The sequence below is a fragment of the Castor canadensis genome, chromosome 4 (assembly GCF_047511655.1).
Source record: "Castor canadensis chromosome 4, mCasCan1.hap1v2, whole genome shotgun sequence".
Lineage (NCBI taxonomy): Eukaryota > Metazoa > Chordata > Mammalia > Rodentia > Castoridae > Castor > Castor canadensis.
In genome coordinates, this window is record NC_133389.1 from 69,826,805 (window position 1) to 69,845,778 (window position 18,974).

Genomic DNA, 18,974 nt, shown 5'->3' on the forward strand with positions numbered 1-18,974 from the left:
AATGAGCTGTTTTCCACTGTGAAAATTGTGATTTGCTGCAAGTCATTCTTGGAAAAATTAACTCAATTATCGTCAACTCTGCGCATAGGACTAGTGGGAGGAAACAGAGCCTATCTCCACCTTGAAACACCTGAGCTGTGATAAGTATTCTTTCAAAGATTAACTCAATATACACAGGGAAACAATGTGCTACATGCTACAGCTTATGACTTTGATGGTTCTCTTCAAGAGATATGTGCACTTCTTCAGCACAGCTGAATTGGGCGATTTGAAGCAAGAAGCGCCTATCCCCAGCATGAAGTACCTATATTGCAGTAATATTTCTTTCAAATCTAATGGATTGCTCAGAGAAAAAAAAAGTCCTGGGTTTTCCTGCTTCTACCCCAGATGGTGTTCTTTTGAGAGATATCTGGGTTTCTTCACATCAATTCAATAAGCCTATTTGGAGAAACCGAGCTTTTTTGCCACTGGAAAATCTTGAATTTCATTGAGAAATTCTTTCAAGAACTAACTCAATTGTACAGGAAAACAATGTCCTACAAATTCCTGCTTCTTCCACAGATGGTTTTCTTTTGAAAGATCTAGTAGTTCTTCTTCGTAGATGAATAGCCCCATGTTAAAAAAGGGGATCTTTCCTCCACCTTGAAAATTCTGCTTTGCAGGAAGTATTCCTTTCAAAAAGAAAGTCTTTTCACAGGCAAACAATGTGCTGTTTGTTGCTGGTTAGAATGTAGATGCTTTCTTTGGACAATTATGTGTGTTTCCCCAACTCAGCTAAATTGGCCTTCTTGAAACCAACAATACATATGTCCAGCATCAACCAGCTATGTTTAGGGAAGTATTCCCTTGAAATCTAACTCAATTCTCACAGAGAAACTATGTGCTAGTTTCTGCTGCTTCTCACTTAGAGGCTTTTCTTTGGACAGATACATGGGTTTCTTTTCATTAGGTTAATAGGGCGCTACAGAACAAAATGAGCATTTCTCCACCATGAAAATTGTGATTTGCATGAAGTAGTTCTTTCAAAAATTAACTCTATTCGCACAGGAGAAAAATGTGCTAGATGCTCCAGTTTCTAGTATCGATGGTTTTCTTTTGAGAGATACATGGTTTTTTTTCACCTCTGCAAAATTGGCTCAATTGGAGCAAACAGTGCCAGTGTCCAGGTTCATCCATGTAAGTTGGAGGAAGTAGTCGCTTCTGATGTAACTCAATTCTCAAGAGAAACTATATGCTAGATGCTGCTTCCTCCAAGTTGGATCGTTTTTTTGGTGAGGTACATGTGTTTCTTCTACTCAGGAGAACAGGCCTATATGGAAGAAAAGGACACTTTCTCCACGTTGAAATCTATGAAATGAGGGAGTATTCCGTTCAAAAACTACCTCAATTCTCACAGGAAAATAAGGTGCTAACTGCTGCAGGTTGTAACCTAGATGGTTTTCTTTCAAGCAATCCATGTGTTTTTTCAATTCAGCTGAATTGGTCTATTTGGAATTAGCACCGCCTATCTAAAGCTTGAAACACCTAAATTGGAGTAAGTATTTCTTTCAAAGTCTAACTCAATTCTCACAGAAAAACAATGTGATACATGCTGCTGCTTCTTTCTAAGATGGGTTTATTTAGAGAGGTACACGAATTACTTCTCCTTGACGGAGCAGACGAATATGGACAAAAGAGCCTTTCTCCACCTTGAAAATTCCGATTTGGAGGAAGTATTCCTTTCAAAAACGAATTCAATTTGCCCAGGGAAACAATGTGCTAGATGCTCCTCCTTAGGGAACACATGGTTTTCTTAGAGAGATACTTGAGTTTCACCTGCTGAACTGAATAGACCTATTTCGAGCAAAATCATCCTTTCTGACCTTAAAATGTACGTGTTGCAGGAAGTTTTTCTTTCCAAAACTAACTCAAACTCACAGAAACATAATTTGTTAGATGCTGCAGCTTCCAACATAAATAGTTTTCTTTGGTGTGAGCCACATGTTTTCTCAACTCACCTCACTTGGACTTATTGGAGGAAACACAGGCTTTTCTGACCTTGAAACACCTAAGATGCAGGAAGAACTCCTTTCAGAAACTAACTCAATTCTCAGTACGAAACAATGTCCTAGATGCTACAGTTTCTATCGTAGATCATTTTTGTTCCAGAGGTACATGTGTTTCTTCAATTCAGCTGAGTAGGACTCTATGGACAAAATGACCCTTTTCCACCTTGAAATGTAGGATTTGCAGCCAGTATTCCTTTAAGAACTACCTCAATTCTCAGGAAAACAATGTGCCAGATTCAGCAGGATCTAACATTGATGGTTTTGCTTGGACTGATCCACGTGTTTTTACAACTCAGCTCAGTAGGCCTATTGGGATTAAACAGAGCGTTTGTCCACTAAGAGATACATGTGATTCTTTTAATAGGATTAATAGACCTAAATGACCCAAGCATTGTATGCACATATGAAAAAGAACTAAAATTACAGATTAATAGGCCAAACTGGGCCATGATGAGGATTTCTTCACCATGAAAATGGTGATTTGCCAGAAGATATTCTTTCAAAAATTTACTGAATTTTCACAGGAACAAAAAGGTGATTGATACTCCTGCTTCTAACCGAGATGGTGTTCATTTGAGAGATACATGTGTTTCTTCAACTCAGCTGAATAGGCCCATTTGAAACAAAATGACCTGTATTCCAGGTTCAAATTGTGATTTCTGGGAAGTAATTCATTCAAAACCTACCTCAATTCTCCCAGGAAAGCCGGTGCTAGATGATCTTTCGTCTAACAGAATGGTTTTTATCTAGAGGTATATTTGTTTCTTCAATGTACCTGAATTGGACTATTTGGAACAAAATGAACCTTTCTCCACCTTGAAAACTCTGATTTTCACGAGGTATTCCTATAAAAACAATCTGAATAATCACAGCAATACTATGTGCTAGATAATGCTGTTTCCACACATGTGGTTACACAAGAGGTACATGTATTTCATCCACTCTGCTCAATAGGCCAATTTGGAACAAAAACATCCTTTCTGCACCTAGAAAACAGTGATTTGCAGAAAGTACTCCTTTCAAACATGTACTCAATATTCACAGTGAAATGACTTATTACATGTTCCAGCTTAAAACATATAGTCAGTTTTCTTTGGAGTGATTCAGGTGTTTCGATGACTCAGCTACATCGGTCTCTTTTGAAGAAACAGAGCCTATCTCCACCTTGAAACACCAAAGTGTGGAAGTATTCCTTTCAAAAACTAACTCAACTCTCACAGAGAACAATGTGCTAGATGCTACAGCTTCTAATATAGATCCTTTGCTTTCAAGAGATACCTGTGTTTCTTCAACCCAGATGAGAAGGCCTATTTTATCAAGAAGTGCCTATCTCCAACTTGAAAGACCTAAATAGGAGGGAGTATTTCATTCCAAATTAACACAGTCCTCACAGAAGAAAAAGTGCTAGGTTCTCCTGCTTTTCATACGAATGGTTTTCTTTCCAGAAATATATGTGTTCTTCAACTAGCTGAATAGGCCTATTTGGGAAAACTGAGATTTTTTTTGCAACGTAAAAATTGTGATTTGCAGGAAGTAATTCTTTCAAAAACTACCTGATTTCTCACAGGAACACAATATGCTAGGTGCTGCAGCTTCTTGCTTTCTTGTTTTTCTTTGGAGTCGTACATGTGTTTTTCAACTCAGCTGAATAGTCCTATGTGGATCAAAGAGACCCTATATTCACTTTGACACACCGAAGTTGCCGGCAGGACTCTTTCCGAAAACTACTAAATTCTCACGGGAAAACAATTTCCTAGATGGTCCTTCATTTGACATGAAGAGCTTTTTATCTAGAGATGCATGTGATTCTTCCACTTAACCAAAAGGCCTATTTAGAGGATACAGCACATATACCCGGATTGAACCACCTAGGTTGGAAGAAATACTTCTTTCAATCTAACTCAATTCTCTCAGAGACACAAGATGTTAGGTGCTGCTGCTCCTAACTTCAATGGTTTTCTTTGGACAGATAGAGCTGTTTCTTCTACTGAGCAGAATAGGCTTATTGTGATCAAAATGATGCTTTCTGCACCTTAAAAATTCGGATCTGTAGGAAATAATCCTTTCCAAAACGACTCAATTTTCCACAGGAAAACTGTGTGCTACATGCTCCTGCTTCTAGCACACATGGTTTTCTTCAAGACATACATGAATTCCGCCCACTCACCTGAATAGGGTTATTTGGACCAAAATCAGCCTTTCCCATCTTGAAATGTATGATTTGCAGGAAGTAATCCTTTCACAAATTAACTAGATGCACACAGGCTAACAATGTGCTAGTTGCGGCAGCTTCTAACATAGATGGTTTTCTTCGCAGAAATTCGTGTGTTTCTTCATTTCACCTGAATGGGCCTTTTTGGAACAAAATGAGCTGTTTTCCACTGTGAAAATTGTGATTTGCTTCAAGTCATTCTTGGAAAAATTAACTCAATTATCGTCAACTCTGCGCATAGGACTAGTGGGAGGAAACAGAGCCTATCTCCACCTTGAAACACCTGAGCTGTGATAAGTATTCTTTCAAAGATTAACTCAATATACACAGGGAAGCAATGTGCTACATGCTACAGCTTATGACTTTGATGGTTCTCTTCAAGAGATATGTGCACTTCTTCAGCACAGCTGAATTGGGCGATTTGAAGCAAGAAGCGCCTATCCCCAGCATGAAGTACCTATATTGCAGTAATATTTCTTTCAAATCTAATGGATTGCTCAGAGAAAAAAAAAGTCCTGGGTTTTCCTGCTTCTACCCCAGATGGTGTTCTTTTGAGAGATATCTGGGTTTCTTCACATCAATTCAATAAGCCTATTTGGAGAAACCGAGCTTTTTTGCCACTGGAAAATCTTGAATTTCATTGAGAAATTCTTTCAAGAACTAACTCAATTGTACAGGAAAACAATGTCCTACAAATTCCTGCTTCTTCCACAGATGGTTTTCTTTTGAAAGATCTAGTAGTTCTTCTTCGTAGATGAATAGCCCCATGTTAAAAAAGGGGATCTTTCCTCCACCTTGAAAATTCTGCTTTGCAGGAAGTATTCCTTTCAAAAAGAAAGTCTTTTCACAGGCAAACAATGTGCTGTTTGTTGCTGGTTAGAATGTAGATGCTTTCTTTGGACAATTATGTGTGTTTCCCCAACTCAGCTAAATTGGCCTTCTTGAAACCAACAATACATATGTCCAGCATCAACCAGCTATGTTTAGGGAAGTATTCCCTTGAAATCTAACTCAATTCTCACAGAGAAACTATGTGCTAGTTTCTGCTGCTTCTCACTTAGAGGCTTTTCTTTGGACAGATACATGGGTTTCTTTTCATTAGGTTAATAGGGCGCTACAGAACAAAATGAGCATTTCTCCACCATGAAAATTGTGATTTGCATGAAGTAGTTCTTTCAAAAATTAACTCTATTCGCACAGGAGAAAAATGTGCTAGATGCTCCAGTTTCTAGTATCGATGGTTTTCTTTTGAGAGATACATGGTTTTTTTTCACCTCTGCAAAATTGGCTCAATTGGAGCAAACAGTGCCAGTGTCCAGGTTCATCCATGTAAGTTGGAGGAAGTAGTCGCTTCTGATGTAACTCAATTCTCAAGAGAAACTATATGCTAGATGCTGCTTCCTCCAAGTTGGATCGTTTTTTTGGTGAGGTACATGTGTTTCTTCTACTCAGGAGAACAGGCCTATATGGAAGAAAAGGACACTTTCTCCATGTTGAAATCTATGAAATGAGGGAGTATTCCGTTCAAAAACTACCTCAATTCTCACAGGAAAATAAGGTGCTAACTGCTGCAGGTTGTAACCTAGATGGTTTTCTTTCAAGCAATCCATGTGTTTTTTCAATTCAGCTGAATTGGTCTATTTGGAATTAGCACCGCCTATCTAAAGCTTGAAACACCTAAATTGGAGTAAGTATTTCTTTCAAAGTCTAACTCAATTCTCACAGAAAAACAATGTGATACATGCTGCTGCTTCTTTCTAAGATGGGTTTATTTAGAGAGGTACACGAATTACTTCTCCTTGACGGAGCAGACGAATATGGACAAAAGAGCCTTTCTCCACCTTGAAAATTCCGATTTGGAGGAAGTATTCCTTTCAAAAACGAATTCAATTTGCCCAGGGAAACAATGTGCTAGATGCTCCTCCTTAGGGAACACATGGTTTTCTTAGAGAGATACTTGAGTTTCACCTGCTGAACTGAATAGACCTATTTCGAGCAAAATCATCCTTTCTGACCTTAAAATGTACGTGTTGCAGGAAGTTTTTCTTTCCAAAACTAACTCAAACTCACAGAAACATAATTTGTTAGATGCTGCAGCTTCCAACATAAATAGTTTTCTTTGGTGTGAGCCACATGTTTTCTCAACTCACCTCACTTGGACTTATTGGAGGAAACACAGGCTTTTCTGACCTTGAAACACCTAAGATGCAGGAAGAACTCCTTTCAGAAACTAACTCAATTCTCAGTACGAAACAATGTCCTAGATGCTACAGTTTCTATCGTAGATCATTTTTGTTCCAGAGGTACATGTGTTTCTTCAATTCAGCTGAGTAGGACTCTATGGACAAAATGACCCTTTTCCACCTTGAAATGTAGGATTTGCAGCCAGTATTCCTTTAAGAACTACCTCAATTCTCAGGAAAACAATGTGCCAGATTCAGCAGGATCTAACATTGATGGTTTTGCTTGGACTGATCCACGTGTTTTTACAACTCAGCTCAGTAGGCCTATTGGGATTAAACAGAGCGTTTGTCCACTAAGAGATACATGTGATTCTTTTAATAGGATTAATAGACCTAAATGACCCAAGCATTGTATGCACATATGAAAAAGAACTAAAATTACAGATTAATAGGCCAAACTGGGCCATGATGAGGATTTCTTCACCATGAAAATGGTGATTTGCCAGAAGATATTCTTTCAAAAATTTACTGAATTTTCACAGGAACAAAAAGGTGATTGATACTCCTGCTTCTAACTGAGATGGTGTTCATTTGAGAGATACATGTGTTTCTTCAACTCAGCTGAATAGGCCCATTTGAAACAAAATGACCTGTATTCCAGGTTCAAATTGTGATTTCTGGGAAGTAATTCATTCAAAAACTACCTCAATTCTCCCAGGAAAGCCGGTGCTAGATGATCTTTCGTCTAACAGAATGGTTTTTATCTAGAGGTATATTTGTTTCTTCAATGTACCTGAATTGGACTATTTGGAACAAAATGAACCTTTCTCCACCTTGAAAACTCTGATTTTCACGAGGTATTCCTATAAAAACAATCTGAATAATCACAGCAATACTATGTGCTAGATAATGCTGTTTCCACACATGTGGTTCCACAAGAGGTACATGTATTTCATCCACTCTGCTCAATAGGCCAATTTGGAACAAAAACATCCTTTCTGCACCTAGAAAACAGTGATTTGCAGAAAGTACTCCTTTCAAACATGTACTCAATATTCACAGTGAAATGACTTATTACATGTTCCAGCTTAAAACATATAGTCAGTTTTCTTTGGAGTGATTCAGGTGTTTCGATGACTCAGCTACATCGGTCTCTTTTGAAGAAACAGAGCCTATCTCCACCTTGAAACACCAAAGTGTGGAAGTATTCCTTTCAAAAACTAACTCAACTCTCACAGAGAACAATGTGCTAGATGCTACAGCTTCTAATATAGATCCTTTGCTTTCAAGAGATACCTGTGTTTCTTCAACCCAGATGAGAAGGCCTATTTTATCAAGAAGTGCCTATCTCCAACTTGAAAGACCTAAATAGGAGGGAGTATTTCATTCCAAATTAACACAGTCCTCACAGAACAAAAAGTGCTAGGTTCTCCTGCTTTTCATACGAATGGTTTTCTTTCCAGAAATATATGTGTTCTTCAACTAGCTGAATAGGCCTATTTGGGAAAACTGAGATTTTTTTTGCAACGTGAAAATTGTGATTTGCAGGAAGTAATTCTTTCAAAAACTACCTGATTTCTCACAGGAACACAATATGCTAGGTGCTGCAGCTTCTTGCTTTCTTGTTTTTCTTTGGAGTCGTACATGTGTTTTTCAACTCAGCTGAATAGTCCTATGTGGATCAAAGAGACCCTATATTCACTTTGACACACCGAAGTTGCCGGCAGGACTCTTTCCGAAAACTACTAAATTCTCACGGGAAAACAATTTCCTAGATGGTCCTTCATTTGACATGAAGAGCTTTTTATCTAGAGATGCATGTGATTCTTCCACTTAACCAAAAGGCCTATTTAGAGGATACAGCACATATACCCGGATTGAACCACCTAGGTTGGAAGAAATACTTCTTTCAATCTAACTCAATTCTCTCAGAGACACAAGATGTTAGGTGCTGCTGCTCCTAACTTCAATGGTTTTCTTTGGACAGATAGAGCTGTTTCTTCTACTGAGCAGAATAGGCTTATTGCGATCAAAATGATGCTTTCTGCACCTTAAAAATTCGGATCTGTAGGAAATAATCCTTTCCAAAACGACTCAATTTTCCACAGGAAAACTGTGTGCTACATGCTCCTGCTTCTAGCACACATGGTTTTCTTCAAGACATACATGAATTCCGCCCACTCACCTGAATAGGGATATTTGGACCAAAATCAGCCTTTCCCATCTTGAAATGTATGATTTGCAGGAAGTAATCCTTTCACAAATTAACTAGATGCACACAGGCTAACAATGTGCTAGTTGCGGCAGCTTCTAACATAGATGGTTTTCTTCGCAGAAATTCGTGTGTTTCTTCATTTCACCTGAATGGGCCTTTTTGGAACAAAATGAGCTGTTTTCCACTGTGAAAATTGTGATTTGCTGCAAGTCATTCTTGGAAAAATTAACTCAATTATCGTCAACTCTGCGCATAGGACTAGTGGGAGGAAACAGAGCCTATCTCCACCTTGAAACACCTGAGCTGTGATAAGTATTCGTTCAAAGATTAACTCAATATACACAGGGAAGCAATGTGCTACATGCTACAGCTTATGACTTTGATGGTTCTCTTCAAGAGATATGTGCACTTCTTCAGCACAGCTGAATTGGGCGATTTGAAGCAAGAAGCGCCTATCCCCAGCATGAAGTACCTATATTGCAGTAATATTTCTTTCAAATCTAATGGATTGCTCAGAGAAAAAATAGTCCTGGGTTTTCCTGCTTCTACCCCAGATGGTGTTCTTTTGAGAGATATCTGGGTTTCTTCACATCAATTCAATAAGCCTATTTGGAGAAACCGAGCTTTTTTGCCACTGGAAAATCTTGAATTTCATTGAGAAATTCTTTCAAGAACTAACTCAATTGTACAGGAAAACAATGTCCTACAAATTCCTGCTTCTTCCACAGATGGTTTTCTTTTGAAAGATCTAGTAGTTCTTCTTCTTAGATGAATAGCCCCATGTTAAAAAAGGGGATCTTTCCTCCACCTTGAAAATTCTGCTTTGCAGGAAGTATTCCTTTCAAAAAGAAAGTCTTTTTAGAGGCAAACAATGTGCTGTTTGTTGCTGGTTAGAATGTAGATTCTTTCTTTGGACAATTATGTGTGTTTCCTCAACTCAGCTAAATTGGCCTTCTTGAAACCAACAATGCATATGTCCAGCATCAACCAGCTATGTTTAAGGAAGTATTCCCTTGAAATCTAACTCAATTCTCACAGAGAAACTATGTGCTAGTTTCTGCTGCTTCTCACTTAGAGGCTTTTCTTTGGACAGATACATGGGTTTCTTTTCATTAGGTTAATAGGGCGCTACAGAACAAAATGAGCATTTCTCCACCATGAAAATTGTGATTTGCATGAAGTAGTTCTTTCAAAAATTAACTCTATTCGCACAGGAGAAAAATGTGCTAGATGCTCCAGTTTCTAGTATCGATGGTTTTCTTTTGAGAGATACATGGTTTTTTTTCACCTCTGCAAAATTGGCTCAATTGGAGCAAACAGTGCCAGTGTCCAGGTTCATCCATGTAAGTTGGAGGAAGTAGTCACTTCTGATGTAACTCAATTCTCAAGAGAAACTATATGCTAGATGCTGCTTCCTCCAAGTTGGATCGTTTTTTTGGTGAGGTACATGTGTTTCTTCTACTCAGGAGAACAGGCCTATATGGAAGAAAAGGACACTTTCTCCACGTTGAAATCTATGAAATGAGGGAGTATTCCGTTCAAAAACTACCTCAATTCTCACAGGAAAATAAGGTGCTAACTGCTGCAGGTTGTAACCTAGATGGTTTTCTTTCAAGCAATCCATGTGTTTTTTCAATTCAGCTGAATTGGTCTATTTGGAATTAGCACCGCCTATCTAAAGCTTGAAACACCTAAATTGGAGTAAGTATTTCTTTCAAAGTCTAACTCAATTCTCACAGAAAAACAATGTGATACATGCTGCTGCTTCTTTCTAAGATGGGTTTATTTAGAGAGGTACACGAATTACTTCTCCTTGACGGAGCAGACGAATATGGACAAAAGAGCCTTTCTCCACCTTGAGAATTCCGATTTGGAGGAAGTATTCCTTTCAAAAACGAATTCAATTTGCCCAGGGAAACAATGTGCTAGATGCTCCTCCTTAGGGAACACATGGTTTTTTTAGAGAGATACTTGAGTTTCACCTGCTGAACTGAATAGACCTATTTCGAGCAAAATCATCCTTTCTGACCTTAAAATGTACGTGTTGCAGGAAGTTTTTCTTTCCAAAACTAACTCAAACTCACAGAAACATAATTTGTTAGATGCCGCAGCTTCCAACATAAATAGTTTTCTTTGGTGTGAGCCACATGTTTTCTCAACTCACCTCACTTGGACTTATTGGAGGAAACACAGGCTTTTCTGACCTTGAAACACCTAAGATGCAGGAAGAACTCCTTTCAGAAACTAACTCAATTCTCAGTACGAAACAATGTCCTAGATGCTACAGTTTCTATCGTAGATCATTTTTGTTCCAGAGGTACATGTGTTTCTTCAATTCAGCTGAGTAGGACTCTATGGACAAAATGACCCTTTTCCACCTTGAAATCTAGGATTTGCAGCCAGTATTCCTTTAAGAACTACCTCAATTCTCAGGAAAACAATGTGCCAGATTCAGCAGGATCTAACATTGATGGTTTTGCTTGGACTGATCCACGTGTTTTTACAACTCAGCTCAGTAGGCCTATTGGGATTAAACAGAGCGTTTGTCCACTAAGAGATACATGTGATTCTTTTAATAGGATTAATAGACCTAAATGACCCAAGCATTGTATGCACATATGAAAAAGAACTAAAATTACAGATTAATAGGCCAAACTGGGCCATGATGAGGATTTCTTCACCATGAAAATGGTGATTTGCCAGAAGATATTCTTTCAAAAATTTACTGAATTTTCACAGGAACAAAAAGGTGATTGATACTCCTGCTTCTAACCGAGATGGTGTTCATTTGAGAGATACATGTGTTTCTTCAACTCAGCTGAATAGGCCCATTTGAAACAAAATGACCTGTATTCCAGGTTCAAATTGTGATTTCTGGGAAGTAATTCATTCAAAAACTACCTCAATTCTCCCAGGAAAGCCGGTGCTAGATGATCTTTCGTCTAACAGAATGGTTTTTATCTAGAGGTATATTTGTTTCTTCAATGTACCTGAATTGGACTATTTGGAACAAAATGAACCTTTCTCCACCTTGAAAACTCTGATTTTCACGAGGTATTCCTATAAAAACAATCTGAATAATCACAGCAATACTATGTGCTAGATAATGCTGTTTCCACACATGTGGTTCCACAAGAGGTACATGTATTTCATCCACTCTGCTCAATAGGCCAATTTGGAACAAAAACATCCTTTCTGCACCTAGAAAACAGTAATTTGCAGAAAGTACTCCTTTCAAACATGTACTCAATATTCACAGTGAAATGACTTATTACATGTTCCAGCTTAAAACATATAGTCAGTTTTCTTTGGAGTGATTCAGGTGTTTCGATGACTCAGCTACATCGGTCTCTTTTGAAGAAACAGAGCCTATCTCCACCTTGAAACACCAAAGTGTGGAAGTATTCCTTTCAAAAACTAACTCAACTCTCACAGAGAACAATGTGCTAGATGCTACAGCTTCTAATATAGATCCTTTGCTTTCAAGAGATACCTGTGTTTCTTCAACCCAGATGAGAAGGCCTATTTTATCAAGAAGTGCCTATCTCCAACTTGAAAGACCTAAATAGGAGGGAGTATTTCATTCCAAATTAACACAGTCCTCACAGAACAAAAAGTGCTAGGTTCTCCTGCTTTTCATACGAATGGTTTTCTTTCCAGAAATATATGTGTTCTTCAACTAGCTGAATAGGCCTATTTGGGAAAACTGAGATTTTTTTTGCAACGTGAAAATTGTGATTTGCAGGAAGTAATTCTTTCAAAAACTACCTGATTTCTCACAGGAACACAATATGCTAGGTGCTGCAGCTTCTTGCTTTCTTGTTTTTCTTTGGAGTCGTACATGTGTTTTTCAACTCAGCTGAATAGTCCTATGTGGATCAAAGAGACCCTATATTCACTTTGACACACCGAAGTTGCCGGCAGGACTCTTTCCGAAAACTACTAAATTCTCACGGGAAAACAATTTCCTAGATGGTCCTTCATTTGACATGAAGAGCTTTTTATCTAGAGATGCATGTGATTCTTCCACTTAACCAAAAGGCCTATTTAGAGGATACAGCACATATACCCGGATTGAACCACCTAGGTTGGAAGAAATACTTCTTTCAATCTAACTCAATTCTCTCAGAGACACAAGATGTTAGGTGCTGCTGCTCCTAACTTCAATGGTTTTCTTTGGACAGATAGAGCTGTTTCTTCTACTGAGCAGAATAGGCTTATTGCGATCAAAATGATGCTTTCTGCACCTTAAAAATTCGGATCTGTACGAAATAATCCTTTCCAAAACGACTCAATTTTCCACAGGAAAACTGTGTGCTACATGCTCCTGCTTCTAGCACACATGGTTTTCTTCAAGACATACATGAATTCCGCCCACTCACCTGAATAGGGATATTTGGACCAAAATCAGCCTTTCCCATCTTGAAATGTATGATTTGCAGGAAGTAATCCTTTCACAAATTAACTAGATGCACACAGGCTAACAATGTGCTAGTTGCGGCAGCTTCTAACATAGATGGTTTTCTTCGCAGAAATTCGTGTGTTTCTTCATTTCACCTGAATGGGCCTTTTTGGAACAAAATGAGCTGTTTTCCACTGTGAAAATTGTGATTTGCTGCAAGTCATTCTTGGAAAAATTAACTCAATTATCGTCAACTCTGCGCATAGGACTAGTGGGAGGAAACAGAGCCTATCTCCACCTTGAAACACCTGAGCTGTGATAAGTATTCGTTCAAAGATTAACTCAATATACACAGGGAAGCAATGTGCTACATGCTACAGCTTATGACTTTGATGGTTCTCTTCAAGAGATATGTGCACTTCTTCAGCACAGCTGAATTGGGCGATTTGAAGCAAGAAGCGCCTATCCCCAGCATGAAGTACCTATATTGCAGTAATATTTCTTTCAAATCTAATGGATTGCTCAGAGAAAAAATAGTCCTGGGTTTTCCTGCTTCTACCCCAGATGGTGTTCTTTTGAGAGATATCTGGGTTTCTTCACATCAATTCAATAAGCCTATTTGGAGAAACCGAGCTTTTTTGCCACTGGAAAATCTTGAATTTCATTGAGAAATTCTTTCAAGAACTAACTCAATTGTACAGGAAAACAATGTCCTACAAATTCCTGCTTCTTCCACAGATGGTTTTCTTTTGAAAGATCTAGTAGTTCTTCTTCTTAGATGAATAGCCCCATGTTAAAAAAGGGGATCTTTCCTCCACCTTGAAAATTCTGCTTTGCAGGAAGTATTCCTTTCAAAAAGAAAGTCTTTTTAGAGGCAAACAATGTGCTGTTTGTTGCTGGTTAGAATGTAGATGCTTTCTTTGGACAATTATGTGTGTTTCCTCAACTCAGCTAAATTGGCCTTCTTGAAACCAACAATGCATATGTCCAGCATCAACCAGCTATGTTTAAGGAAGTATTCCCTTGAAATCTAACTCAATTCTCACAGAGAAACTATGTGCTAGTTTCTGCTGCTTCTCACTTAGAGGCTTTTCTTTGGACAGATACATGGGTTTCTTTTCATTAGGTTAATAGGGCGCTACAGAACAAAATGAGCATTTCTCCACCATGAAAATTGTGATTTGCATGAAGTAGTTCTTTCAAAAATTAACTCTATTCGCACAGGAGAAAAATGTGCTAGATGCTCCAGTTTCTAGTATCGATGGTTTTCTTTTGAGAGATACATGGTTTTTTTTCACCTCTGCAAAATTGGCTCAATTGGAGCAAACAGTGCCAGTGTCCAGGTTCATCCATGTAAGTTGGAGGAAGTAGTCACTTCTGATGTAACTCAATTCTCAAGAGAAACTATATGCTAGATGCTGCTTCCTCCAAGTTGGATCGTTTTTTTGGTGAGGTACATGTGTTTCTTCTACTCAGGAGAACAGGCCTATGTGGAAGAAAAGGACACTTTCTCCACGTTGAAATCTATGAAATGAGGGAGTATTCCGTTCAAAAACTACCTCAATTCTCACAGGAAAATAAGGTGCTAACTGCTGCAGGTTGTAACCTAGATGGTTTTCTTTCAAGCAATCCATGTGTTTTTTCAATTCAGCTGAATTGGTCTATTTGGAATTAGCACCGCCTATCTAAAGCTTGAAACACCTAAATTGGAGTAAGTATTTCTTTCAAAGTCTAACTCAATTCTCACAGAAAAACAATGTGATACATGCTGCTGCTTCTTTCTAAGATGGGTTTATTTAGAGAGGTACACGAATTACTTCTCCTTGACGGAGCAGACGAATATGGACAAAAGAGCCTTTCTCCACCTTGAGAATTCCGATTTGGAGGAAGTATTCCTTTCAAAAACGAATTCAATTTGCCCAGGGAAACAATGTGCTAGATGCTCCTCCTTAGGGAACACATGGTTTTCTTAGAGAGATACTTGAGTTTCACCTGCTGAACTGAGTAGACCTATTTCGAGCAAAATCATCCTTTCTGACCTTAAAATGTACGTGTTGCAGGAAGTTTTTCTTTCCAAAACTAACTCAAACTCACAGAAACATAATTTGTTAGATGCCGCAGCTTCCAACATAAATAGTTTTCTTTGGTGTGAGCCACATGTTTTCTCAACTCACCTCACTTGGACTTATTGGAGGAAACACAGGCTTTTCTGACCTTGAAACACCTAAGATGCAGGAAGAACTCCTTTCAGAAACTAACTCAATTCTCAGTACGAAACAATGTCCTAGATGCTACAGTTTCTATCGTAGATCATTTTTGTTCCAGAGGTACATGTGTTTCTTCAATTCAGCTGAGTAGGACTCTATGGACAAAATGACCCTTTTCCACCTTGAAATGTAGGATTTGCAGCCAGTATTCCTTTAAGAACTACCTCAATTCTCAGGAAAACAATGTGCCAGATTCAGCAGGATCTAACATTGATGGTTTTGCTTGGACTGATCCACGTGTTTTTACAACTCAGCTCAGTAGGCCTATTGGGATTAAACAGAGCGTTTGTCCACTAAGAGATACATGTGATTCTTTTAATAGGATTAATAGACCTAAATGACCCAAGCATTGTATGCACATATGAAAAAGAACTAAAATTACAGATTAATAGGCCAAACTGGACCATGATGAGGATTTCTTCACCATGAAAATGGTGATTTGCCAGAAGATATTCTTTCAAAAATTTACTGAATTTTCACAGGAACAAAAAGGTGATTGATACTCCTGCTTCTAACCGAGATGGTGCTCATTTGAGAGATACATGTGTTTCTTCAACTCAGCTGAATAGGCCCATTTGAAACAAAATGACCTGTATTCCAGGTTCAAATTGTGATTTCTGGGAAGTAATTCATTCAAAAACTACCTCAATTCTCCCAGGAAAGCCGGTGCTAGATGATCCTTCGTCTAACAGAATGGTTTTTATCTAGAGGTATATTTGTTTCTTCAATGTACCTGAATTGGACTATTTGGAACAAAATGAACCTTTCTCCACCTTGAAAATTCTGATTTTCACGAGGTATTCCTATAAAAACAATCTGAATAATCACAGCAATACTATGTGCTAGATAATGCTGTTTCCACACATGTGGTTCCACAAGAGGTACATGTATTTCATCCACTCTGCTCAATAGGCCAATTTGGAACAAAAACATCCTTTCTGCACCTAGAAAACAGTGATTTGCAGAAAGTACTCCTTTCAAACATGTACTCAATATTCACAGTGAAATGACTTATTACATGTTCCAGCTTAAAACATATAGTCAGTTTTCTTTGGAGTGATTCAGGTGTTTCGATGACTCAGCTACATCGGTCTCTTTTGAAGAAACAGAGCCTATCTCCACCTTGAAACACCAAAGTGTGGAAGTATTCCTTTCAAAAACTAACTCAACTCTCACAGAGAACAATGTGCTAGATGCTACAGCTTCTAATATAGATCCTTTGCTTTCAAGAGATACCTGTGTTTCTTCAACCCAGATGAGAAGGCCTATTTTATCAAGAAGTGCCTATCTCCAACTTGAAAGACCTAAATAGGAGGGAGTATTTCATTCCAAATTAACACAGTCCTCACAGAACAAAAAGTGCTAGGTTCTCCTGCTTTTCATACGAATGGTTTTCTTTCCAGAAATATATGTGTTCTTCAACTAGCTGAATAGGCCTATTTGGGAAAACTGAGATTTTTTTTGCAACGTGAAAATTGTGATTTGCAGGAAGTAATTCTTTCAAAAACTACCTGATTTCTCACAGGAACACAATATGCTAGGTGCTGCAGCTTCTTGCTTTCTTGTTTTTCTTTGGAGTCGTACATGTGTTTTTCAACTCAGCTGAATAGTCCTATGTGGATCAAAGAGACCCTATATTCACTTTGACACACCGAAGTTGCCGGCAGGACTCTTTCCGAAAACTACTAAATTCTCACGGGAAAACAATTTCCTAGATGGTCCTTCATTTGACATGAAGAGCTTTTTATCTAGAGATGCATGTGATTCTTCCACTTAACCAAAAGGCCTATTTAGAGGATACAGCACATATACCCGGATTGAACCACCTAGGTTGGAAGAAATACTTCTTTCAATCTAACTCAATTCTCTCAGAGACACAAGATGTTAGGTGCTGCTGCTCCTAACTTCAATGGTTTTCTTTGGACAGATAGAGCTGTTTCTTCTACTGAGCAGAATAGGCTTATTGCGATCAAAATGATGCTTTCTGCACCTTAAAAATTCGGATCTGTAGGAAATAATCCTTTCCAAAACGACTCAATTTTCCACAGGAAAACTGTGTGCTACATGCTCCTGCTTCTAGCACACATGGTTTTCTTCAAGACATACATGAATTCCGCCCACTCACCTGAATAGGGATATTTGGACCAAAATCAGCCTTTCCCATCTTGAAATGTATGATTTGCAGGAAGTAATCCTTTCACAAATTAACTAGATGCACACAGGCTAACAATGTGCTAGTTGCGGCAGCTTCTAACATAGATGGTTTTCTTCGCAGAAATTCGTGTGTTTCTTCATTTCACCTGAATGGGCCTTTTTGGAACAAAATGAGCTGTTTTCCACTGTGAAAATTGTGATTTGCTGCAAGTCATTCTTGGAAAAATTAACTCAATTATCGTCAACTCTGCGCATAGGACTAGTGGGAGGAAACAGAGCCTATCTCCACCTTGAAACACCTGAGCTGTGATAAGTATTCGTTCAAAGATTAACTCAATATACACAGGGAAGCAATGTGCTACATGCTACAGCTTATGACTTTGATGGTTCTCTTCAAGAGATATGTGCACTTCTTCAGCACAGCTGAATTGGGCGATTTGAAGCAAGAAGCGCCTATCCCCAGCATGAAGTACCTATATTGCAGTAATATTTCTTTCAAATCTAATGGATTGCTCAGAGAAAAAATAGTCCTGGGTTTTCCTGCTTCTACCCCAGATGGTGTTCTTTTGAGAGATATCTGGGTTTCTTCACATCAATTCAATAAGCCTATTTGGAGAAACCGAGCTTTTTTGCCACTGGAAAATCTTGAATTTCATTGAGAAATTCTTTCAAGAACTAACTCAATTGTACAGGAAAACAATGTCCTACAAATTCCTGCTTCTTCCACAGATGGTTTTCTTTTGAAAGATCTAGTAGTTCTTCTTCTTAGATGAATAGCCCCATGTTAAAAAAGGGGATCTTTCCTCCACCTTGAAAATTCTGCTTTGCAGGAAGTATTCCTTTCAAAAAGAAAGTCTTTTTAGAGGCAAACAATGTGCTGTTTGTTGCTGGTTAGAATGTAGATGCTTTCTTTGGACAATTATGTGTGTTTCCTCAACTCAGCTAAATTGGCCTTCTTGAAACCAACAATGCATATGTCCAGCATCAACCAGCTATGTTTAAGGAAGTATTCCCTTGAAATCTAACTCAATTCTCACAGAGAAACTATGTGCTAGTTTCTGCTGCTTCTCACTTAGAGGCTTTTCTTTGGACAGATACATGGGTTTCTTTTCATTAGGTTAATAGGGCGCTACAGAACAAAATGAGCATTTCTCCACCATGAAAATTGTGATTTGCATGAAGTAGTTCTTTCAAAAATTAACTCTATTCGCACAGGAGAAAAATGTGCTAGATGCTCCAGTTTCTAGTATCGATGGTTTTCTTTTGAGAGATACATGGTTTTTTTTCACCTCTGCAAAATTGGCTCAATTGGAGCAAACAGTGCCAGTGTCCAGGTTCATCCATGTAAGTTGGAGGAAGTAGTCACTTCTGATGTAACTCAATTCTCAAGAGAAACTATATGCTAGATGCTGCTTCCTCCAAGTTGGATCGTTTTTTTGGTGAGGTACATGTGTTTCTTCTACTCAGGAGAACAGGCCTATATGGAAGAAAAG